Below are 25,000 nucleotides of genomic sequence, written 5' to 3' on the forward strand. Positions count from 1 at the left end.
GATCTATCCCTCCAGCACATCCTATTTATCGTTGTGGTGAGGTTTAGATCCCTAGAACTTGTGGCTGTCGGGGATTTTTTTTTTTTTTTTTTTTTTTTTTTTTTTAGGTGAAGCATTTCCATCAATTCTGGGTTGGACATGGCCTTGTATGTCAGGCAGAGATCACTTCTGAGTAAGCGGTATGCAACCAAGTACAGCTGGAGTTTCTTCAGTCAGGCTGCATAGAGCATATGTTTGAGGCCAGTAATCCTCTTGGTGAGGTACTTCTGTGGTCTTTCCAGCTGTTGCAGGTGCTTTTTTAAGGTACATCCCAAAGGGGGAGTTGTACTCTGTGATGGGTCTGATGAGTAGAGGGGCACAATAACCTCTTTTGTTCTAGATGCGAGCCCTTTTGTGACTAGGTGGGCCACATAGAAGGATTTTGTAACCACCTTGGCAATATGATTATCAAAGGAGAGATTACTATCTACTTGGGTCCCCAGATCCCTTATTACATTTTCTGTATTTAGGGGACTACCACATATGTGGTAATTCGTGGGTACTTTGTTTTTTTCTATAGGGGATGACTATGCACTTTTTGCCATTTAGTTTGAAGCCATGATTTTGACACCAGGTATCCGTCACATCCTAAACAATTTAAGACCGCCACCAAAGAGCACTTTAAAAGTCACTGGTCCTGCCACTGCACTCTCCCTCCTTAACATCCCCTGCTTCTCATACCGTAGTCTACTTTCTGCCCTTAGCTCACTGTTCTCACTAGCTCCCTCTAAATCTTCCTTGACTACTCTTTCTACTGTCTTCTAAAATGTATTAAGCATATTGCCTCAGAGAAACATTCTATTGCAACTACATCATGGTAAAACTGGCTTTTTGTAACCACTTACCCCAAAAACTATACTCTTCTTAATGACACATTTCTTTTTATACATCTTGAAATAGTTATGCAGTACTCCTGATTATTGACACTGTATAACATTGTATTGCTACTTAATGCCTTGCAATAATCCTGTAAACATCACTGTTTAATGCTAATTTATAATGAAAATTGTATAATATTTTGGAGCTTTTCTCCCCAGGCCTCCACTGAAAAAGGGCTCTTCAGCTCAGTCGGACAATCCCAGTCAACAAATGTAAAATAAAATAGTTATGACCAAATGAGATTTCCTATATATATATATATATATATATATATAATGTGTATATATATATATATATATATATATATATATAGATAGATATAGATATAGAGATAGAGAGATAGAGATAGAGAGATAGAGATATAATCTATATTTATTTTTATTTTTGAGTATAGTAATAAACACAGAGGAGAGAGAAAATGAGATGAGGAGTGGACAGTGTGTTGAGAGAGTTATAGATATCTTGTCAGTCAGGTTTTGCTCAGGAGCAATGCCAGTTCTTGGATAGATTTTCTAATAGTTGTTTAAAACTCAGTGGTGGATTTAGGCTTTGGCGCTGGGGCACGCGCCTCCCCTTTTTCTATCTTGATTTACAATCATGTGCAGTAAAAGCATGGTTTAAAAAAAAAAAGGCTTAGAAAATCTTCCTGGTGGTTCCACTGATGCTACTGCATCATTTTGAAATAAGCTATACACATGTCAAAGTCCGTGGATATTAGCTGATGCAAGCCATGGCTATAGTAATCCCAGCAGAATCTAATATCTTCCGTGGGTATATTGGGCAAGGGAATCAAAAACATAGGGTGAAGGGGGGGTGAGACCCCCCCACACACACTTTCCACAGACTTGGTGGAATCTGCTCTCTGCTGACTTGTCAGCTGAAACAAAAACACTTATTCAACTACAGAAGCAGAAAATAAAGAAACAACGTTGTTTCAAATTTTTCGGCTACATTAGCTGAATGTATGTTTTGTGATCGAAAAAAAAAGAAAGAAAAAAAATAGGAAAGTGCACCACTGGTCCTGCCTACATGTGCATCTTACTGGCTGCTATCTGTAGCCTTATCGAAGTACAGATTCAGGCGGTAACATTGCTGCCCGTCTCTGGAATGTGTCCAAGATGTGTGCCTTAAAGAGGAACATTACTCTCAATTGTTATTATGCAGACCATTTCTGATTGTGGCTTTACTCGGGCTAACCGCTGAAACAGGCAGCCACACCTGCATCACTTAGCCAAAGTATTTTATTAACTGTTTTTCCTTTCTTTTTTCCACACAGTTATCTGTCGCAGCCACAACTCTTCTTAATCTTTGTGCTTTCTGCTTTATTGCATCCATGATCTTGAAAACAAATAAAACTACAAAGACTCAGTGATTTTGTTGTCTTAATTACAGTGGGTGAGCATGACCAGAAAGCCCCAACATTTTGAACAGTGGAAGGTTATGGCATTAACAGTGTTTGAGAGTGTGTTAAGTGGCATCGTGATGAATGGTCCAGTTTGTAGTAGGGATTTTTTTTTTTTTTTTTTTTTAGTGTGGTAGGCAAACAACTAGCTCCCAACTGTTGCTGATTTTACCTCATATTTTACTCTTTCCCATATAAAATGTTTGATTTTCTGGTAAATCACTGAAGAGTAACGTCTGTAAGTAATACACGACATTAGAGCTTTATGCTTTTTTTGTTCTTAAAATTAATATTGATGCAAAACCTGTTCTCTTAAAATTTTAAATGAATTAGAGTAATATTTAAAAGTTGTCCTTGATTATGTATTTATGTTCTCACTTAGTTTTGGCTTTGTTGTTGATTATTGAGTAAAGAAGTCAAGAGGTATGCCGCATATTCATACCAAGCCATATGATTTTGCCTTGCATTTTTGGATTGCTCTTTGTACATTTTTGTTTTTCTGGTATTTAATTCAAGGTTGCAATGACAAACATAATGACATACATTTGAGTTTCAGACTTAATATCTTTCAGAAAATACATGAAAGCATAATGCTGTTTTGTGGCTCATTTGTATTGTTTTGTAAAATTCTGACATCTGAGATGTACACAAATTAGCTGTTATTGCTGGGGTTGTCTGATGAGAAGTATGAATCCTTATTTTGGCTTTGCAGGACTGATTTAATTTATGTTTTATAACATGGCATACTTTAATGTGTAGATACTTTTTTCTATGGAACAAAGAAATTCAATACCTTGCGATTATTTTTAATGCAGTCAGATGTCTGAAGTTTACACAAGTGGCTATAACTACTGGGTGGGGTGGGGCCTTCTGTGGATGAAAATAACTGACTTTTATTGTTAGCTTTGTTTAAACTGTCACTAATATTGCTTTGGAGGACTGTTGTGAGTTTGCATAATGCAAGATGGAATACGTTTCTGTGTGGGAGTAACTAACTTGAATCACATTACTTTGACTATGATTGTTGTTGTTTTGCCACAATCATATATTTGAGGTGTACAGAATCCATATAGTAACTGTAATTGATTAGTATAGAGGCTTACTGTGAAACAAATGACATCCCTGCTGCTGTTTGTTTACTGTTAATCAGCACTCATTGATTTGCTGTAGCAGTATTAGCATCACATAATGTAGAATATTTGTTGAAATCAGTATAAAGTAAGTTTTATATGATTGTATTTAAAAGTAACAAGTTGGCTGTGATTTGTTTCCTGCTACATCACAAGAGTCAGCATTGCACATAAGTGTCCGTCTCCAAGGGTCTGCCAAGAGCAGGATGTGTATGAAAACAACTGCTCATTGGCACAGTGGTACAGCGAGTAGTATTGCTATCTCATAGCACTTGGCAATAGCCGAGTTCTTGAGTGTGGATTCTTGTTTGTGGCGTTTGCATGCCTTTCCTGTCTCTCTGTGTGAGTTTATCCATATACTTTGATTCCTCCAGCACCTCAAAGATATGACACAGGTGAATTGGCATGCATCTGTCTGTATGAGTATGAATCTTGTGATAGAGGTGACTTTTATGGGTAGTTTCACAGTATCTGTGCATTTGTGGATTTAAGTGCGAGTTCAAAAATAATGAAACATTTTATCTGTGGAAACGTTCTTTTGTGTAGCAATAAAAAAAAAATAGCAAGTGAAAAAAAAAACAAGAAAATTTATCAAGTAACTAACTTTCAAATATAACACCATAAATGCACCATCGAACAGCCAGACACTCGAGAGCTTTTGGCAACCTGGTGGCCCCCACATCCCAGGCTGTATAAGTGTACCCTCTGCTCTTAATGTCATAGAGTCTAAAACCAGCCCTGCTCGGAGGTGTGCACAAAAGGTGTGTGTGTGTGTGTGTGTGTGTGTGTGTGTGTGTGTGTGTGTGTGTTGGGGGTGTTTTTATTATTTGTTTAACTTTTATTACAAATCTCAAAGGTGTGCATAGAAGGTTGTTATAGCTTGTGTAGGGTCAGTGTGTTTAAGTGCAACAACTTGGGCTACGCTGCTGTGAACGTTATTTTTCCCCACCTTCTCAGTCAGATATTAGATCTGTATACAGATGGCTAAGTATTTTGGTGGTAGGCATAAGAAAATGTGCTGTTTATATGGGTATGACAGCAACAGCATGAAGTATGTTATTGCATTCTGTTCAACTTTCACTTTCATCCCACTGTTGACAATGGATTGGTACACAGAAGGTGGATGTCTTTTTGGAGGCGAGATTGAACAGACATGCTGTATAGATGTCTGGCAGTGGTCACTTGAAGTATACTGCAGCCATTTGTGCCTTGACTTTCATTGCAAAGTAAAAGTAGAGGAATATACAAAAAAGTGACCATTTTTAGGGGAGGAGTAGGGGGGCAGGCACTACTCCAAAATATTACATGTATCCTTGCTAATATTTGTCCTCTCAATTTATTGTGAACTGTTATTTTGTCAGAAACAGCTCATTTCTTCATTGAAAGAAAAATATTGAATTTCTTTTCTTACTCATGTTTTTGTAAGTTAATGGTTAAAAAAATTAAATGCACCTCAGAACAATCATAACCCTGTAATTGTCCACAGACCACTAGGTTAATTTAGCAATTTATTCTACAGTTCTTGCTGTGCTCTCTTTGCCTGTTAGGGTGTGTTGAAGTAATGCATGAGGAAAGGAAAGTTGAACAGAAAGATTGGTGAAAATGTTGTTTAAAAATAAAACTCCAAAAAACCACCAGAAAGCATCCATAATGCTCAGCAGTTCAGGGGTCAGTTATTGTATACATACTAAAACATTTGGAGAAAAAAAATCACTTCTACTCATGCCAGACAGAACAGGTAAAATCAAACAATATCAGTAGTAATATACAGAGCAAGAAGATGCGAGTTTGGAATTGGGTTGATAATACTAGCTGCCGTCGATGCCAAGCTTTTTCTGATTGTGACATACCAGTTAGTACTGTTGGCTCACAGTACTTCTCCAGTTTAGTTTTTATAGTTTTTATTCAGGGAAGCTCCTGTGGAGAGCTTGTAAATCATCCCTGTATATGTTTTTTTTTGCCAGGTACTCCAGTTTTCTTCTATATCCTACAAGCATGATATGGGTGATTTAATGGTCGCCCTAAGTGTGCATGTGTGTGAGCCTCCTGTGATCATATTACTTATTATAGGTTTGTACATAAATGACAACTTTAAAGCAAGCATCCAAGCAATGCATGGCTCCCCCATGATTTGAATCAACAGATGCCAAAATGTTTATCTAAACCAAAATTTTGCAAGCTGCAAGACATCTACTTCTTATTGATTAAACCGAGCCCTAAACCACTATACTATACAGCAGAGTAGCAATTGCTTGATCCAGGCAAGTAGTCTTTGGATTCTGGAAAAGTTTCTGCCACTGCTTAGTATATGTCAATGCAATGCTGTTTTGTTACTCTCTTCTACTATTTTTGAAAGGTTAGTTATTAAACACTGGACATTATTTAGACCAATTTGGACCAGGTGCTGCTATTGTTTAGCTGGGGTCTGCTGTCATTACTACTTTTATAAATGACATCAAGTGGAATTATGATAATAATATTGCATCAGTAGCTGTATTTTCAAATTGAACTGTGATAATGGTATGGTTTCTCCAGTTACACTTTTTAATTGTTGAAAGATTGTTTTGCTTCTATAACCCAAAATGTCTGTATGCAAGTTTGCATTATGTTCCATTTATTGCTTTCTAAATGCTAGTAAGACTGAAAGCTGTAATGCAGATTTTGGTAGCAAAAGTCTGTGACTGATTGGTTCTGAGGTTGATTAAAATAACATAAGCAGTGTGTATTAACCCCAAAATGCTTGGACATGCCAAAGCAGAAGCATGAAAGATATGTTTTCAGTCTATTTCTAATTATAGTACTGACAGCCCACTGTGTACACCCTGATATGAATTTGGAAATAGCCAAGGTATGTAGTTTGGCTATTTTCAATTTCATAATATAAAGTGTATAGTGAGCTTCCAAGACCATGGCCAGAAACAGAATGAAACCGCAGAGTTCCAGCTATTCAGCAATTACAGATGTTGTTTAACACAATATAGTTTGAGTATTGCAATATTCAAATGCCACACAGGAGTCAATGTATTTTTCTAGTGTTGCCTGTTAATCCTGCAGTCTCACTTTTTTTTTTTGTATTCATCCAAGTTCCTGCCACACAGACTATCCAGTGTGAACAGTATACAGCGGTATCAGAAAGGTGCAGCTTCAGTAATTCAGGAGGTAGCATGCCCACCTTTTGTGTGGAAGGCTGTGGGTTCTATTCCCACACCAAGATGAATGTGTCATCCTTGGAATGAGATACCAAACTGAGGTTCCATCAGCTTGAGTTGGTGGTAGCTCAGGTATAAGTAAAAGATCCCATGGCACCAATCAAAAAGTGTAGGCGTTGCCCTAGTAGTATACTTACAACCTTGGGTTTCCCCTGAAAAGAAGCCACGAGTCTAGTGGGACTAACCCGGTCAAAAAATGATTAAAAATAAATAAATAAGACCATACATTCATGTGAAAATATGTGCATCACTCAGACATGGAATGGAGTAAAGAAAGGCACTAAAATAATTCTGTAATTTTATATGAAATTTCAGTGGAATTTATTTTAATGCAACTTCAGCTGTATATCACATGCATGCTATTTTATCAAAGCAAATATTTTTAAAAAATGACTTGTTTGAGTCACTAAGTACCCTTCTGAACCTCCGCTCCCCAACCTTCAGCATCTTCTGGCACCCCTGATGTTGGGGTGTGCACGAGTAGCATGGTTTGACCAGTCTGAAGTCTTTGCTACTGGACTCTGAGGCATTTGTTTTTATTAACCCTCCAATTCCAGTCACAATACAGCTTTGCTAGAAAATGGTATCTGTGGTAGCAAAAAATACGTCACCTTAAAATAGAATACGAAGCAAAAAACCCCATTTAGCATGTAAAAGCACCCTCCCACGACAATCCTGTGCAACCACTGGCACAGCATCTACCATTATTGAATGTTACTTCTGCAGCAAGTTTAACTGATGGCTGTATGATATGTACACATAAAACTGTTTGACACCAGTTTGATGACTGTGTAAGTGCATTTCTAATAATCTGTACTGGATTATTTTAGTTGTATACCATTCCATCAGTTATGTTTCAAGATATGCTAATAACTTCTAAGTTTCAGAAGCAAAATTCCCGTGAACAACCTTTTTTTAATCTTTACTTTAGTGGCTGGTGACAACTTATTTTGCACATTATGTAGTCAGCAATACTATGGTATTAAGCATATGGGCTTATTCCACCTACAAGAGTGACTTTACAAGAAGTCCTAGCATGATTTGCCGATTTATTATGTAAAACCAAACTACTTTCTTCTCAACCTATTTTATCTGTTTTCACTTTCAGAAATCTGTTTTATTGTCACATCATCTGTGCCTTGATTTTCAGAGGCCTAAAAATTTGGATTGTAACTTTTTTATTGTGGCCTTCTTAACTGATTTACTTTTTATTGTTTGTTTATTTATGTATTTATTTGTCTTTATTTAATGTAATTTATTTTGAAAACTGTTGTTCATTTAACAAAGATCATTACTATACTTGTTTTCCTTTACTTCACAAAATGCAGTCAGCTCCTGTTATTCTGTTAACTTTCTATGCCAGTAGTACCAATATTTAAAATATCTCTGATCTGGGGCTATAACTTGAAGGGCCAAAACAAGATTGCAGTTACACAGCATTTAACTACCTAGATAAAAATGTGGTTTGACCATTTCCCCTGCTGATTCGCAGTATACTATTTTGCCTAGGCACCGTAAGTAATCTTAAAAAAAAAAAAAAAAAAAAAAAAACAGTGCAGCAACCACAGACTACCAGTTTCCGCAGAAAATGCTGTTTTTTTTTTTTTGTTTTTTAATTCGGGCCACCTCATGCACTATAAACCAATTATAAAGGATGTTCCTTTCATTAGTTAGCACAAGCAGCAGTACCTCTCAAAGGTACCTCATTATAAGGAATGTTTTCCAATTTCGGTTTTCAAAGTTCCATGTCACCTGTTTCTACTACCACATCCACAGCGACATCATGTCAAACTGAATGTGCATTGCTGTCTTTCCATACATGATGTCAGAACTTCTTAAGGTGATCTTTCCACAACCACCTAACCCAGTATCCCACTTTCCCACTCCTACCCAGATAGTCAACAAGCCAGACTGCCCCCCTTTGCAAATTCCTGGATCCGCCACTGAAACTGGTGTTTTAGAGGATGTGGGGTAGTGTTCCATAATTTGGCTATTTGATTTGAGAATAGGGCATCACCGTGAGTGTTAGCTTTGTTTACTGTGAGAAAGTTTCTGTCTGCAGATCTTAGACTTTGTGGGTATGAGTAGGGAACACGTTCCTCGGGGGATGGCAACTGTCAAGATGGCAGATGATATTGTGTGTGAATTTAAGTTGGGTAGAGACAAGGTTAGGTAGCTCGAGCCAATTTAATTTATGTAGAGCACATACAGTGGTGGGTTTGGTGGGGAAGGTTGGCTGCAAAATGGGCTGTTTTGTTGTAGCAAGTTTCCAGTTTGGTTAAGTCTGATATTTTTTTTTAAGTTGGTAAAGAGGAGGAAAGCGTATAGTAGTGTAGAGAGGAGGAAGGTTCTGGATATGGCTAGTGTGGTATTGTCAGTGAGGAATGGCTTGCTTCTGTACAGTGAGCCAAGTTTGATGTGAACTTTCTTAATTGTGGTGGCTATGTGTTGGTCAGATCTGAGTTTGTTGTCACTCCAAGGAGTTTTGTATGCTCAACTGGTTGGATGATTGTGTTTGCTGAGAGAATAGTGAAAGGAGGGGTGGTCGGTGATTGTTTGCTACTGGTAAATAGCATTAACTTGTGTCTTTTTGGGGTTGAGGATTAGTTGTGATTTACTTAGATATGTTTCTGTATCGTTAAAAGCTTGTTGGGCTATTATTTGGAGGTCTGGTAAGGTATCCGCTGAGCAGATTAAAGTTGAATCGTCCGCATATTGAACTACTTTAGCATGTGTTGTGGATGGGGCTAGATGATTAGAAAAGATGGGGTCCTAGTATGGGCCCTGGGGGGACTCCAACTGAGGCAGGCAGAAGTGGTGAGAGTTCGGATTTCCATTGTACTGTTTGTCTGTCAGAAAGATAGCTTAGGAACCAGGAGAGGGAAGTCTTTGATAGGTTTAGTAAGGCAAGAGTACTAAGGAGTTTCTGATGGGATACAGTATCTAATGCTTTTGACATGTCTAAGAAGATTGCTACTTGCTGGTTTGAATTTCTCAGTTGGTTGATGGTGTTAGAAAAATTAATTAGGGCAGTGGTGGTGCTATGTTTTGGTCTGAAACCATGTTGAGAGGGAGAGATAAGGTTGTGAGGTAACGAGTATTGTAGTAATTAAGTGTGGATATTTTTCCAGAATTTTGACATTGGGAAAGGATGGCTGTGGGTCTGTAATTGTTTATTTCTGTTGATGTTCCTCCTTTTATGCAGAGGGGTGATGCAGGAAATTTTCCATAATTTTGGGACATATTATTCTGCTATAGACCTGTGTATCAGAATGGAGATTGACAGAGCTATGGCATCAGCTGACAGTTTGAGATACTCCTTGGGGAGTTGGTCAGCTGCTAAGGAAGGTTTCAGTTTTTTCAGCATTGTTCTTATGGTGTTAGTTGGGATAGGTTTGAGGTCAAAAAAGTTGTTGGTTTCCACATTAGGTGGAAGAGACAGAGGGGTGGAATTGTTCCCTGTAACTAAGGAGAGGATGGTGTTTATAAAGTAGGTGTTGATTTGTGAGGCAGTTTTGGTTATTGATTTGTTGGTTCTGGAGTTGTAGCTTTACCTGGATGGAGGAGTGAATTAATTGCTTGCCAGAACTTTTTGGGATTGTTTTCATATTTGTTTTGCATAGTTGTGTAATATGTTTTTTTTTGTCTAGTTTGAGTTTTTTTGTTTGATTGCAGAGCTGCTGGCATGCTAGCAGAGTTTTACTGTCTTTTGTTTTTTTGGTATTGATACCAGGTTTTGTCCCTTAGTTTTTGAAGTCCAATGGTTTCATTTGATATCCAGGGCAATCTTTTATTTTTAACAGGACATGTACAAGTTGGTGCAAAGCTATTTAGAATAGCTAGAAATGTGACATTGAAGTATGTTACGTCTTGGTCACGTTGGAGATGATGGAGTGGTGTCCAGCTGCATTTATTGCGCATGTCTATGAATGCTTCATTAGAGAGGTTTTTGGTATTTCGTACGACTTTGTAAATTATGGATGTTCTTCGTGTTTCACTGTTGCAGTCAATAAATTTGGGTTATCTGCTTGCAGTAGCCCTCAGTCGGCCTGATTAACAAAGTCTTGGGTCCTGCGTCGGTTGCTATCCATTCTTCCATGACGTCAGGTTGTCAGGGGTATAAAACATGCAGCCGACGCCATTACATCAGTCTTTCTTGCCGTGCGGTGCCCGAAGCAGAAGCAGTTCTCAAGTGCCGGTTGGCCGACTCCTGAAATTTTTGTTTTTCAGTTTCAGAACTGAAGTCTTCAACTAAAAAGCTAAATACCCTGTTGGGGAAACTTTTTCTTGCTCCTTACCGATGTCAGTAAAAGTTAATAATTGCATTACTTGTGGAAAGCAAATACGTCACAAAGATTTTCATTCGTACTGTATTCCTTGCCTAGGCCCTGACCACGACGTACCTTGCTGTCGGTTCTGTGCTTTATTTAATCAGTGCACTATCCGTTATCTGTATATTTTCGCTTCTAAATATTTCGATTCTTGGGTTAATTATCCAGAAATCAAGAAAAAACAAACAAAAAATTCACAGCAGCTTCCAAAACTTGTAATCCACAAAATGAAGCAGCTTTTCAGGCAAAACAATAAAGCCCTGAGCTAATTATCCAGAAATGTCGTCTGTTAGCCATCCGACTACCAGCATTCCGAAAAAACGCAAAGATAAAGGCAGAGACAGGCTGCCGAGGTCCAAAGCTGCTGACAACGCTTCTCCTAAGCCAGTCACCAGTTCGCCGGTACTCAGTGAGGCGCTTTTGCAGCCCCTGATACCCGCTAATTCTGACTCGCAGGCCTGTACTGATACCCATTCGGAGTCCGATATGCTGCGAGATGCTTCAATTGTGGAACCTGCGGATGTCTGTACCTTGGATGGGTCTGGAGCCACTGTGCAGGCACCGGCTTTCTGAGGGTGTATTCAGGCCTATGGACTTGCATATTAAACCGATGCCTCCTTCTTCTTTTAGGCCAGAATCTCGTACCATGCCTAAGAAACAGGCGCCCAGGCCGCATGCTCAGGCCTCTATGCCTAAAAAACAAATGATAAGAATGGCTGAAGATCTTATAACTCTAATCAGGGGAAGCCAACCCCCCCCCCCCCCAAGAGACCTAGGACTGAAGTTGTTTATGAATCTTCTGAACAGGATTCTGATTTTTCTGATTCTTCTGATTGATTTGGATTTGCCCTTATCTACTTATGAGGATTCTGATGCAGAGGACTGTATTACCTCTGCTTCCCCTCCAGAGGATTTTTCTTTGGTGAGACCTTACATACTCTAAGGGAGCATTTCCACTGGGAAAGCCAGGATTTTTCTGAGTCAAAAAAAAAGAGGCTTGGGGATTTCTTGCTCCTGCCTCAGCATAGGCCTTTAGCTATACCTCCTGTACTAGACATTGTTGATGATGCCTTTTCAGAATCTAGTTTGGCCCCTGATTCTTTGCCTCCTGCTCCCAGAAAACCTGACCGATATTACAGGGTTCCTGATTCTCACAAGTTCCTTTTTAAAAATCCTATTGCGGATCCAGATAATATTTCACAGCGACCCAAGGGCATTAAGGCTTCTACTGCTAAAAATCCTATCCCCTCTGATAGAGACTCCAGGGCGCTGGATAGATGGGGTAAGAAAGTTTACACCTCTGCAACCTTGGCCATTAGGGCTTTAAACTGCCAGTTTCATATGTTAAAGTATCAACAACATGTTATTCGTTTGCTTAAACAGAAAATGATGTTAATTCCTGACTGTGCTGAAGATAAAGAATTACAGGATTTAATATATTCTGCTGAACAGGTTGGAAAACATACTTTGCAATGTGGATTTGATTCATTAGAGGCCTCTTGCAGGGCTGCTGTTACTGGGTCTGTGCTCAGAAGGCATGCTTAGCTTGTGGAGCAAGGTTTGCCTGATCATGTTAAAGCTAAATTGTTGGATGCTCCCTTAAATCAAGACATTCGGCAACAAGGCTGAGGACGTTCTTAAAAAGATGGAAGATGAAGCTAAGTCTATGCAAACTGTTAAAGATTTCTTACAAGTTCAGCCTCCTAGATTTAGTAGGCACTGACCCTCTAAAAATTGGTCCTTTCCAGCACCTTCCAGGTCTTCTCAAGCCAAACCCACACAAACCCCGGGTTTCAGTCCCAAGGGACACACAAGACTAGACAGTGGGGGGTTTCCGCACCCAAACCTGGGAGTAGTAAGACTCCCCCCTATGGAAAACTGTCTCAATGACTTGCTTTTAAAACTTCCAAGCACTTCCCAATTGAATACTCCTTTAGGTGGAAAGATTGGTCTGCAGGCCAAAAACTTGGAACTCATTACCCAGGACAAATGAGTTTTAAATATAGTGTCCCAAGGATACAGATTACATTTCCACACATTACCATCACCAAGTGGGTGGCAAGTTCTACCCCCAAATCAGTGGCAGAGGCCCAAAATCAAGTACGCTCTCTTAAACATGGGGGCTATTGAGTTGGTACCAGAAGAGGAAAAGGGACAAGGTTTCTATTTGAGACTTTTCCTGGTACCCAGAAAAGGCAATACATGGCGTCCTATCCTAGACCTTTCTATTCTAAACACCTTTCTGGTGATTCCAAAATTCAAAATGCTGACTCTTCACCAACTGCTTCCCATGCTAGGTAAGGATGCATGGTTGGCAACATTAGACTTTAAAAGAAGCATACCTGCACATCCCTATCAGGGAGTCTCTGCACTGCCCTTTGGCTTATCTACTGCGCCCATGGCATTCACAAAGTGTCTAGCTCCAGTCATTGCATTTTGCAGGCAAAGAAATATTCAAATATACCCATACCTGGACGATTGTCTAATTCAGGCAGAAAGCATGGGCATTCTTTTGAATCATCTTGCCTTTGTTCAAAGGGTGTCTGGGGTTCACCATAAACAAAATCCCACCTGGTACCCCGCCAACAAATTATATTCCTGGGAGCAGGCTTGAATACAACTTCCCAGATGGCTTTCCTCACACCAGAGAAACGGATTCATTTGACAACTTACTTTAAACAAGTAGCCACAAAAACCCAGCAAGTGGCCACAAAAACCCAGCTATCTGCAAGGTAAATACTGCAAGCCTTGGGGTTCATGGCCTCCTGCATTCTTCTAATTCCATTTGCAAGGATGCATCTGAGGAAACTACAATGGTATCTCAAAAGCCTATGATGTCAACATTTACAGGATCTAGAAGCAAGGATTCCTGTCATACCTTGCCTATGCCTAGAGTTCCTTTGGTGGGCAGAGGCCTGCCACCAAAACAGGGGACTACCATTTACATTACCCCCTGCCGCCCAAATCTTAACAGACGCATCAGACTATGCATGGGGGGCTCACCTGGCAGGGAAGTGCATTCAGGGCAAATGGAACCCAAGTCAAATGTACCTACACATAAATCAAAAGGAAATGTTAGCTGTACAGAATGCTCTGACCGCATTCTAGGCGCACATTCTTCCAGGACAACACCACTGTCATGTGGTACATAAACAAGCAGGGGGGGGTGCACATTCTTACCCCCACTGCAGACTAGCCATGGCATTGTGTAACACCGCTTTGAGCTACCAAGTAAATCTAAAAGCTCAATTCCTGCCAGGAAAACTAAATACACTGGCAGATGGACTAAGCAGAAACCTCATGGACCCCCACGAGTGGAAATTGAAACCAAAGATTTTAAACATGTTGACAAGCAAATGGGGGAGCCCAGATATCGACCCGTTTGCCTCTCCCCAGAACTGTCAGCTGGACAAATTTTGCACAAAGATTCCCCACAAGCTAGCTTGGAAAGTGGTTGCTCTATCCTTCAGCTGGAAAAACCTATCGGGTTATTCCTTTCCTCCTCTGCCTCTGTTCTCCAAGGTACTGCTAAAGATCAAACAGGACAACTCAAGGATGATTTTAATTGCACTAGACTGGCTTCGCCAACACTGGTACCCACTCTTGCGCAGTGTGTCACGCTTTGCTCCATGGCGCCTGCCTCAGATTCCTTCCCTGTTGTCTCAGCAGGAGAACCAGATTCTTGCCCCTCAGCTGCAAACTCTGAACCTAGCAGCCTGGCTGATTACCTAATCTCTCCTTCACCATCCCTCAGTAAATCAGTGATGGATATAATTTTAGAGGCAAGGAGGCCTAGTACTAGGAAATCTTATGCTGCAAAATGGAAAAGATTCTGTGCCTGGAACCAGTCTCAAGGAATGAACACAGCAGTGCCCAATTTACCTCAAATTCTGTAATACTTGACTGAGATGCTTCATAAGGACTTGTCTTTTTTTCTCCATCAAAATTCATGCCTCAGCTATTTCAGCTCATTATAGCACAGAGCCTCCCCTCTTCTCTCGCCCACTGCTCAAGCAGTTCCTCAGAGGGGCCAAAAATTTAAGGCCACCCAGGAGAGCTCCAACTCCAGCCTGGGATCTTAATTTTGTCTTGGAGAAACTCACTCTTCCTCCCTTTCGAGCCAGCTGCTACTGCAGATTTAAAGTTTCTTTCCTGGAAAACAGCTTTCCTTTTAGCAATCACTTCTGCAAGAAGGGTATCTGAATTACAGGCCCTTATGGCAGTGGAACCTTTCATCATCTTTAATGCAGACATTAAACCAATCCCTCCTTCATGCCCAAGGTGGTATCCATTGTGGCTCTTAATCAGTCCATTCATTTGCCTACCTTCTTTCCTAACCCACAGAACAAAGGGGAGCGGGTACTGCACTCTTTAGATGTGCACAGACAGCTTAGATTCTACTTGGACAGTACTAAACCTCAAAGGAAATCTGAACAACTGCTGGTGGCATTTGCTGCAGGGACAGCGGGGAAAGCTATTTCAAAACGAACCATTTCAAAATGGATAGGCCACTGCATTCATTTCTTCTATAAGCACCATGGAAAACCTATCCAACAGGGCATCAGACCCCATTCAACCAGGGCTGCATCTACCTTTACAACCTTTCTCGGGGGCGTCCCTACTAGGGACATCCTAGAAGCTGCTATCTGGAGTTCTGTATATACTTTCACCAAGCATTATCATTTGCCACTTTTCCTCTAAATCCAGAGCTTGTTTTGCCATTGCAGTCTTGCAAGGCCCTATAGCTGGTCCTAATTCTATTTAAATTCCTCCTCCCAACCTTAGCTTTGGGAATCTATCCAAATGTAATGACTGCAACAGTGAAACACGAAGAACATAGCACAGTTGTGTACACTTACCATAAATGTAGATGTTCGAGTGTATTCACTGTTGCAGTACTGGTTACCCTCCCTCCAGCCCCCTTTCTTCTTTTGGCTATACCTCTACTCTCGCTTACTATGCTCTAAAAGCTTTTTGGTGTATTTGCTTTTTTGTTGGAGGTATATCCTTGTATTTATAGATTTAATTGTTTCCCATTAGGGGGCACCTGACATCTGGGGTAAGAAAAAGTGATGTAATGGTGTCAGCTGCATGTTTTATACTCCTGACAACCTGATGTCATGGAAGAAGGGACCGCAACCGACACAGGACCCAAGACTTTGTTAATTAGGCCGACTGAGGGCTACTGCAAGCAGATGACCCAAATCTAATGACTGCAACAGTGAATACACTCTAACATCTACATTTATGGTAAGTGTACACAACTGTACTTTCTGGGTGATGACTGATTAGTAGGTAGGTCTATGGTCACTTAAATTATTTGGAAGGCATCCGGAGAGATAGTTGTGGGTGGTACTGTTGCTAAGGGACCAGTCTAAGATAGATTCCCTTTTGCTATGTTTATCTATTCATGTGGGAAACTGGATTGTTTGGGAGAAACCATGTAGATTTATGAAGGTAGCGGGGTTATCACCATTGCACGTGTTCCAGTCTAGGTTGAAGTTGCCTGTAGTGGTTTCATGGGTGTAGGTTGAGGTTGTCCAGGGTATGAGTTCCTCCGTGGCAGTGGGAGTATTATTGGGAGGTATGTAAGTGGCTGTTATGGTAATATTTTTCTTTGAGTTGATTCTGTTACTAGAACTTCAAAGTTATCATAAGGGTATTTGATGGGTAGGTAGTCTATACTTGGGTTGTCTTTGTAGAAGATTTCAACCCCGCCACCCTTCTTCCTGATCCTGTCTAACCTGTGTATGCTATAACCTTGTGGGAGTATGACTGGGTCTCTCGTATAGGGTTTTAGCCAAGTTTCTGTTGCTATAAGAATGTCTGGTGAATGTTGTGCAGTGACTGCTTGAAAGTTTGATCTTGTTAACTAGACTACTGAGGTTCATGTTAAGAATGAGAAGGTCTGTAGTTTTAATGTGAGGAAGGGATGGAATGGTAGCCATGATGGTATGTTGTGCAGTATGTGGCCCGGGATTGGGGTGTATATCACCACTATGGAGAATCTGTGATAATACACATGCATGTCTGTGTGACAATTTGGAGAGTATGTGAAGGTGTTTGCTGAAGTGGTTAATGGTATTACTGACCACTACATGTTTGAAGTGGAAGTATGCAATAGGTATGTGATTGTAGAGTTGGGAGGAGATGGCAAGGTAGGGGAGTGAGGAGTGGACTGTATTAGTTTAATATAGTGTGGGGCTACGGACAATGTTGTTTCTGTAGGTGACTGTAGGATGTTGGGTAGTATGCAGATAGCAGTAGGGTATAGAATGTGGGCAGGAGAAAGAGCATGGTGTGTATTCTTTTTCGAAAGGTTACCTGGATGGTGTGTTGAAGATATAGGGAAAGTGGGGTGTTGGTTTGGTGTGGTGGGAGTAGCGTGATTAAGGACTGTTGCAATTAAGTTGTGTGAGGAGAGGGAGGAGTGTTAACAAACTGTGATTGGTTAACTGAGGTGTGACTGGCAGATGAAGGCTGATTCTTGATTGGGGGAAGTTGGGAGAGTGGTTAGCATTGGTGCAAGTCTAGGTGATGCAGGGGTAGGTGCAAATGGGGTAGGGTAGAGGAGAGGAGTGAGCCTGAGTGTAGCGATGGCAGATTGAGCAGGCTGGCCCGCTCACAGAAGAGTGCAAAGAAAGTCAGTATGAGAAGTGGAAGCTTTGGAGCTATATGGTATGTGAAAGCAAGGAAGAGGTAGAGGCAGAAAGGTAGGAGTATAAGCAGATATTTGCAGACCCACTACATTTATGGCCTTGGTGTGTAAGTAAAATAAAGGAAGACAAATCTGTCTGGGGACAAAATACACCAAGTAAATGGTACTAACTTTACTTTACAGGAATTCTGATGGGGAGGTAGAGTTAGTTGAGATAAGATACAGCAAGTATATTGTTAGTTGTGCCACTTGGTGGCAAGAGACCAAGCTGTAGTTCCGTGGGGTGGGGGTGGTGTGCCCTTGCAGGTGTGCATGCTGGCCAAAGCAATGTTTAAAAATAACTAGGAAAAGTAACAAATATGCTATAAAACGAACCAAGAAAAAAGTAGATGAAAACCAGTAAATCTTCAGAAAAAGGAGCCAAACAGGAACCACTTGTAAATGTCCTTGGAATTTATTAAACCAACAGCAGACAAGTGAAAATCAAACCACAAGGTACACGTCAGGAAAAGCCGCATTAACGCTCTTAAACCAATGCGTTTTCGTTTAACAAATGCACTTCATCAGATAAAACTCTCTGCCTACCCAGTCTTTTTATACCTTGTTAAATTGAATAATTAAAATCAATTTGCAACAATTAAGTTCAGTTAAATTCAAGTCCCAACATTTAAAACCTTTCACAGCACAATGTTATAGTAAAAATAATACTTAACACAGATGTAAAAATCATCCTTATAAAAACTTGACTTAAAAAACAGGTGAATTCATTATTGTAGAACTTATGAATGCAAAATATCAATTTAATAAACTTATTTGGACCTTTTTCAATAGTAAAATTCAGATCCAAAACCCTCAAATAAAAAAAATTAAATATGCTATAAAAAGAAGTGTAAACAACCAGTCATAATGTATAAAACATAAATATTAAGGACCAAATGTGCTAATAACAAGAAACTGCAACCATCCAGTCACCTATGCAGACTTGTCTGGTGGATATCCTTAAGAGGTGTTACTCTTTGCCTGCAATAACTGTAGCATAGCAGTGGCTCTATTTGACAGTGTTGTAGTTGCTGGGGGGGGGGGGGCCCGAGCTGTGCTAATACAGGCAGACCAAGTGTGCTGTAAGAGAGATAGTAAGTGATGTTAGGAATGTGGCTAGTTATTACAAAGTGCACAACACCTCGGTGAGCAGTGAAGTTAGAGGAGTAAGGGTGAGCTGACTGAGCGTGGATGTGTGTTAGGAGAGGTACAAGGGAACCTAAAGGAGCTGTAAGGGGACCTGTGGTGTCTGTATAGTGAGCGTGCAATGACTGAGACAGAGAGAAGTTCAACAGACCGTAATGTATGGACTCCCCGTAATGTATGGACTCCTGTCCTCGGGGGGGCTATCAGTGGATTAGATAACAGGCACAACTCATATAATAGTAACAGTAAAACACATACTTGTGCAGTCATCATTTCTCAAAATAACAGTACAGTAGGCAATAAGTGGTTAGAACATTTCAGGATAACGCAACATACACTTATGCTGGACTGCAATATTAAGTAATACAGAATATAGCACTGATCAATAGAGGTCGAAGAAGCTTGCCTGTTGCCAACAGGGAAAAAGCATTTCTGTCTCTCTTGCAATTTAAAACACTGCTTTAGTAAATGGAATATGTGCAGTTGCAGCTTCTACAAATAACTAGGGAAAGGATACTGTAGGCAAGTGCACAAGTCAAAACCAGTTAAGGAGCATTACATTACACAAGTCTCCAGCCAAAATCCATTGTGAGCATTAACAGCATATTTAACAGCAAACAGTTTATGTAGTAGAAGCAGTCACTGCTTCAGTTAGTTATTGAGGATTCCGTTGCAAGACTTACTGATGTCCCCCTTACCAGGCTAAATAAGGAGATTGTAAGCTGTCTGGAGCCAGGATCTGCCAGATCATGCATATTCTGGTACTCGCAAGACCAAAGTATGACACTGTCCTAGTCCTTATGGACAGAAACTATCTAAGACGTACCTCAATGGACTATATGGAGCTCTCATTGTCCCAGTTGGGTATGAATATAGCCTTCAGTAGCATCCTACATTCACCAGTGATGCCACAGTACCAGCAAAAATGATTGACTTCAACAATTGGCTTGGTTTCTGGTGTCGCAACAAGGGAATCCAGTATCTGTCAGCCTGGGGAGACCTTCTCGACAAGCACAATGCTTTGAAAGAAATGGTTTGCACTTGTCACCACTTGGCTTCCGGATGCTGACAAAAACTTTACCAATCCCCGCAATGCCTTTTTTAGGCCATGCCAAGTTGCTAAACCCTTCAACATGACAAAATTAACTCATTACTATCTAAAGGTTCTGCTGCTCAATGCTAGGAGCGTAAATAAAAAAAAAAAAAAAAAAAAAAAAAACTGCACTCACTGGAAGCACTCCTCACCCTGGAGAATGCAGACATATGGAATGTCACAGAAACATGGTTCAGAACCATGTTAAGCATTCCAGCTTTCAAAGACTACAATCCCTTTCATCCATTTCGATCACCCTCCGCCCTGGATAAAACAAAGGGAGGTATCTCCGTATTTATAAAGGACAAGTACACTGCTAGACTGGTCCAGCAACATTATGCCCAACTAACCACAGGTGCGACCCCCTGTCATATCCTTGCTAACTACAGATCCCTTAACGTGAGTTTTGGAAAACCACACCTCCTATCTAAACCTACTGGCTAACACCATACTTATGGGTGATATTTCAACTACGCTTCCATAAACTGGGAGACTTGTATGACCCATAATTCACTTGTTCAGATTTTTGGACTTTGTCAATGCAAACACCCTGAAGCAACTAGTTAGCTCCCCAAATAGAGGTACAGATATCCTAGACTTACTCATGAGCATGGGGGGAGGATCCTGCTGCCTTCTGTGCATCAACTCTCCTCTGGTAAGATCTGAACATAAAATTATCTCCTTTAGTATTAAAACCAACCTAAACGTCCCATCAGATTCCAAACCTGTTAAAGTCTTTGTCACTTGATTCGAGGTAACTGGCCTTAGCAGTTTATTAAACTTCCAAACCTGGATGACATTGAGGCCTACTCGGAGATGTACACAAAAGCACTGTACAACTGCATTCATGACTGCATAAAGGAGGCAGTTCCTGTGAGAGTTCAGCTTATGATTACTGGCAAAAATAAACCATCCTGAGGGACCATTAGCATAAGTAGGTTGTTCAACAAAAGATAAAACATCCTCTCCGAAGCCAAGAAGGAACAGACAAGCGTGCAAAAAGGCACTCCTCAGTTTAAACAAACAAATTAGAGAGCAAGTCAAATCTGCCAAAGCAAACTACAAGGTAAAGATAGCCTCCTAGGTGAAAGATGGCCATAAGGCTTTTTTTTTTTTTTTTTTTTTCATGTCCCTAGCCTCGGGGAGGGGGGGGGTAACTATCGACAATGTGCTGAGTTAATCATGAATGGCAACACTTGATACTCAGCCTGCAACTATAGCAAACCTGCTGGCTGAAAAGTTCAGTTTAAACTTCTCCCACCATCACCTCCTACCACACCCAAAGAAATACCAGCAGCCATCCACCTACTGGACATCGAGGGAACAGGTCCTTACTGTGCTCACTAAAGCCAGACATACAGCCTCCATGGGTCCTGACAACATTCCAGGATGCTTCTTAAAAGTAGCTCAAAACAGAGTTTATTAGGCCCACTAAAACCCTGTTTAACCACAGCCTCTGGATGGGTTTTATCCCAGAGGGATGGAAGACTGTATCAGTTGTCCCTCTGCATGAGTGGGGGCCCATCAACCGACCCAGGGAATTGCAGACCCATAAGACTGACCAATCTTATCTGCAAGGCCATGGCAAGAATTATCATGGACCTGATAGATGACCTAGGAAATCTCCCAAACACTGGACCAGACCCAATTTAGCACTGTCAAAAGGAGGTATCGCCTGCTGCATCTGGTGGACAACTTCATGAAAGTCACCAAGGCTCTGAGGATAAAACGGTACACACTGCTTAGCTAGACTTGGCCAGAGCCTTCAACACAGTCCCCCACTTGGGGATCATAAACTTACTGAGTTAGGCATAAACCCCTACATTGTCAGATGGATAGCAAATTGGCTCACTGACAGGATGCATGTTGTCCAGATAGGTGAATCCACTTCCGATACGAAACCTTTTACTAGTGTGTCCCATGGGCCTCAGTGTTGGGACCCCCTCCTGTTTGGCCTTTACTTCAGAGAAGTATATACCAGTGTTGGGGTGGGGGGCCTTCTGGCTCGCCAAGTTTGCTGATGAATGTAAGCTGGGAGCAATCACTGAATCCCCAAATTATGTTGACATCCTACAAACAGGACTAAAAATGACAAATGACTGGTGCCAAAACCATGGTCAGAGACTAAATGGTAATAAATGCATAACTGTGCAGTTCAGTAAATTGGATATCCCTGCAAATTTATAATATTGATAGCACACCACTAAAAGTAGACCCAGTGGTGAAGGGACCTAGGAAAACAGATGGATAGTAACCTAAACATTGGTCACCAGGCAGCTACGGTAGTGAGGAAATCCTTGTGTGGGCTCAAGCTCAATAACAAGAAATGTATAGTTATCCCATTTGGGAAAAAACCTGTACTCATGAATTACCACGTAGGTGGCAGTACACTAAACACCGAAAGTGTGATAAGAGATTGGGGACACTGGTGGACAGTGATCTCACCTTCGATAATCACATCGCCACAACAGTCAGGAAATCCTACTATGTAGCACACCTCATCACCAAGGGCTTTTCATCCAGAAAAAAGGAAGTCATTGTCCCACTGTACTCATCCCTCATTAGACCCATTATAGAATACAGTGCCCCATTTGGTATGTACCTCTCAAGACATCTGCAACAACTGGAAAGGCCGCAGAAATACCTCACTAAAAGAATCACAGGCCTAAAGCAGATGCCCTATGCTGACCATCTAAAAAAAAAACGGTTTACTATCAAATTTTCAAATGTAACTCTGTTGACTACACTTTTGTTGAACCGGAAAGTCGAACCGGAAAGTCGAATACAGCAATGTCTAACTCCAAAAGCCAGCCTAGGAATGGGTTTTAACATGGGTCGAGATAGGTGTTCACTGCTATTGCTGAACTACAAACCTCGCCTCTATCTCGACCCATGTTAAAACCTGTTCCTAGGTTAGCTTTTGGAGTGCGACATTACAGTTTTCAGTTTTTCGTGTTCGACAAAAGTGCAGTCGATGGAGTTACATTCGAAAATTTGATAGTAAACCAAAAAAACTCCAGCTATACTCTTGCATAGCGTCTTCTCGAAGGAGATCTCTGCTTAACATAAAAGGTCACGTCAAACCCAGAGCTGTTGGACATGCTACACTTAAAGAAATCCCAATCCCTCAGAGCCACATGCTCCAGGGATCTAAACCTTGTCATCACAATGAACGAAACATGCTGGAGGGATAGGTTCCTGACCCAGAGACTCCCCAGACTCTAGAATAGACTGCCCGTACATGTCAAGCAGAGCGCTTCTTTGATCCTCTTCAAAAGGAACCTTGATTGGATGGAAGATGGGAAATTCACCCCGGGCATCATGTGAGTCGCCCTGCTAGACAGGTCCAGGGAAGTAAATATTGTTGGAAGAAATAGCCAGGGAATTGTTATCCTAGCACCAGCCTATTATCCTATGAGCTTATAAATAAAGGCATGGCATCAAGTTTAAAGAAAGTCATAGTGCCCTCATCGGGCTCTTGGGAGTACAATGCTCCCTTCTGCATGTACCTAACCAGGCATTTTCACCAATTAAAAAAAAAAAAATACAAAGCACAAGAAACATGTCATATGCAGACTGACTAAAGACCCTCTCCCTTTATTCCATCTCATATCATTTATTGAGAGGTGACTTATGCCTGACCTACAAGGCATTCTGTGATCCATCTCTGCAGAATTCTACATATTCTGAAGAAAATTTATATGAAGATTGTGTTCCATGGGCCTGAACCTTATTTGTTACTCTAACAGAACTTGCTGGAAAGACTGATTCGTATCCCAAGGGCTACATTGTCTCTGGATTAAATTTTCCATCTTCATAAAACAAAGCCTATCCCTTACTCTGTTCAAAAAGAATTTAAATAAATTGATGGGAAACTGTAAATTTACTCCAGGTGCTGCCTATCTCTCTTATGGACATAGGCAGTCTGTAAAATGACTGTGGGCTCCAACACCCAAAGACCCACTACCCTGATGCCACCCCATCCCTTATATGGGGAATTAAGATAGATTGTCATATCCTGTGTATTATTGGCTATGCTTGTAAAGGTTCTTGTACCATTAGCCTAGTAATCATCTATGAACCCTGACTACTGTATTGGAAATGAATGAAGATTTTTATGCTGTAGTTATGGTGTATTTGTTTGTTAGAAACTTTGTGTGGAGTTTCATGCTGAAAGATCTGATGATACTTGTAATGCTGGGTTTATAAGAAGCTTTTGCTTTCGGACAGTAGCTGCGGTTCAGTTTGTGAGAGTCTTGGCCTCGTGCAGAGGATATTTATCAGCTGAAGGCATTTTTTCAGACATAACTAGTACACTTAATTAGACTCTCAAATTGTTACAGTGGCTACAAGAATATCTCAAAATATTGTGTTACTGTACATGTACTTTGTGTCATTCCTATTGATTTTCTTGAAGTGAAACAGTACAACAAGTACAAGTGTTTTTAATGTTTGGGGCTTGGTTTTCCCAATTTACTTCGCCTTTGTATCTTTTTGAGTTATGGTTTTGATCATCCTAGTTGCATAATTTGCGAAGGAATGAATAAATGAATGACAATATTTAGCTTATTTTTAGCCCTGTGTAGTGGACTCCACAATGCTTCCTTGCTCACTCTAATTTGACTTCATCTTTATCTTGACGTATTTTGTGTGTTTTCTTGTTAGAGCTAGTTATCAGTTTTCCTTCTGTTATAGTGGTGGATTTTGAGCTGGTTCTCCAGACTTTTCTGTTACAGTTGTGACATGTACTTGAGGAGGAAACTGAATGGCACTTCAGGGAAGTATGTGCATTTCTTGTTTTGTAGGTAAGATTGATCGAAATGCCAGACCTGCTAGGTAGAAAAATGCCATATGTACAAATACATTGTGGCTGTTTTGGCCTTCTAATCATTGCTCCCAGGTTCATCTTTGGGAGCTGGAGAGTACAAGAAGGTAACAAGGAAAAAATTGAACTAGGTGATAAGCAGCCTAATTGCTTTAAAGTGAAGAAGTAAACAGGATTGTTAGACGGGGAAATATTTACAGCTGTCTGCCTTCTTTGCTTTTCAGTGTCATACTTTAAAAAATGTTTGCA

At 40.6% G+C, this 25,000-nt stretch overlaps 1 protein-coding gene across 1 annotated transcript in view; it reads left to right on the plus strand.

Moving 5' to 3' along the window:
* Positions 1-25,000, plus strand: part of SMC1A (structural maintenance of chromosomes 1A) — a 1,753,330-nt gene that overhangs the window by 95,399 nt on the left and 1,632,931 nt on the right. The gene's annotated exons all lie outside the window — the stretch shown is intronic.

The sequence above is a fragment of the Protopterus annectens genome, chromosome 1.part0 (assembly GCF_019279795.1).
Source record: "Protopterus annectens isolate FY-2018-M chromosome 1.part0, PAN1.0, whole genome shotgun sequence".
Classification (NCBI taxonomy): domain Eukaryota; kingdom Metazoa; phylum Chordata; order Ceratodontiformes; family Protopteridae; genus Protopterus; species Protopterus annectens.